The sequence below is a fragment of the Trichechus manatus genome, unplaced genomic scaffold, assembly GCF_000243295.1.
Source record: "Trichechus manatus latirostris isolate Lorelei unplaced genomic scaffold, TriManLat1.0 scaffold00160, whole genome shotgun sequence".
NCBI lineage: Eukaryota > Metazoa > Chordata > Mammalia > Sirenia > Trichechidae > Trichechus > Trichechus manatus.
This window is the reverse complement of record NW_004444096.1, coordinates 228,152-229,820: the sequence shown is the minus strand read 5'-3', so window position 1 is coordinate 229,820 and position 1,669 is coordinate 228,152.

Sequence of the window (1,669 nt, the reverse complement as noted above, 5' to 3'; positions counted from 1 at the left end):
GAGACCTCCCACTTTGTTCTTCTTCTTGAGTAATGCTTTACTTATTCGAGGCCTCTTCCCTTTCCATATGAAGTTGGTGATTTCTTTCTCCATCTCATTAAAAAAATGCCGGTGGCATTTGGATCGAGATTGCATTGTATCTGTAAATTGCTTTGGGTAGAATTGACATTTTCACAATATTGAGTCTTCCTATCCAAGAGCAAGTTATGTTTTTCCGCTTATGCAGGTCTCTTTTGGTTTCTTGCAGTAGTGTCTTGTAGTTTTCATTGTAAAGATCTTTTACGTCTCTGGTTAGATTTACTCCTAAGTATTTTATCTTCTTGGGGGCTATTGTAAATGGTATTGATTTGGTAATTTCCACTTCAAGGTTCTCTTTGTTGGTGTAAAGGAATCCAGATGATTTTTGTATGTTTATCTTGTATCCTGAAACTTTGCTGAAATCTTCTATTAGTTCCAGTAGTTTTCTTGTGGAGTCTTTGGGGTTTTCTGTGTATAAGATCTTACCATCTGCAAATAGACACTTTGACTTTTTCCCTCCCAATTTGGATGGTCTTTATTTCTTTTTCCAGCCTAATTGCTCTGGCTAGGGCCTCCAGCACAATGTTAAATAAGAGTGGTGATAAAGTGCATCCTTGTCTGGTTCCTGTTCTCAAGGGGAATGCTTTCAAAGTCTCTCCATTTAGGATGATGTTAGCTGTTGGCTTTGTATAAATTCCCTTAATTATACTGAGGAATTTCCCTTCTATTCCTATTTTATTGAGAGTTTTTATCATGAACGGGTGTTGGACTTTGTCAAATGCCTTTTCTGCATCGATTGAGAAGATCATGTGGTTCTTGTCTTTTGTTTTATTAACGTGATGGACTACATTGATTGTTTTTCTAATGTTGAACCATCCCTGCATACTTGGTATAAATCCCACTTGATCATGGTGAATTCTTTTTTTGATATGCTGCTGAATTCTCTTGGCTAGAATTTTGTTAAGGATTTTTGCATCAATTTTCATGAGGGATATTGGTCTGTAATTTTCTGTTTATGTGGTGTCTATACCTGGTTTTGGTATCAGGGTTATTCTGGCTTCATAGAATAAGTTTGGGAGTATTCCATCCTTATCAATGTTCTGAAACACCTTTAGTAGTAGTGCTATTAACTCTTCTCTGAAAGTGTGGTAGAATTCTCCAGTGAAGCCATCTGGCCAGGGCTTTTGTTGTTGTTGGGAGTTATTTCATTACATTTTCAATCTCTTCTTTCGTTATGGGTTTATTTAGTTGTTCTACCTCTGTGTTAGTTTAGGCAGGTAGTGAGTTTCTAGAAATTTGTCCATTTCCTCTAGGATTTCAAATTTGTTAGAGTATAATTTTTCATAGTATTCCATTATGATTCTTTTAATTTCAGTTGGGTCTGTTGTCATATCACCCATCTCATTTCTTATACGGGTTATGTGCTTCCTCTCCTGTTTTTCTTTTGTCAGTCTGGCCAATGGATTTATCAATTTTGTTGATCTTTTCAAAGAATCATCTTTTGGTCTTGTTAACTCTTTCAGTTGCTTTTCTATACTCTATTTCATTTTATTCTGCTCTAATTCTCATTATTTCCTTTCTTCTGGCGCCTGAGGGCTTCTTTTGCTGCTCTCTTTCTACTTGTTCCAGTTGTAGGGTTAATGTTTTGATT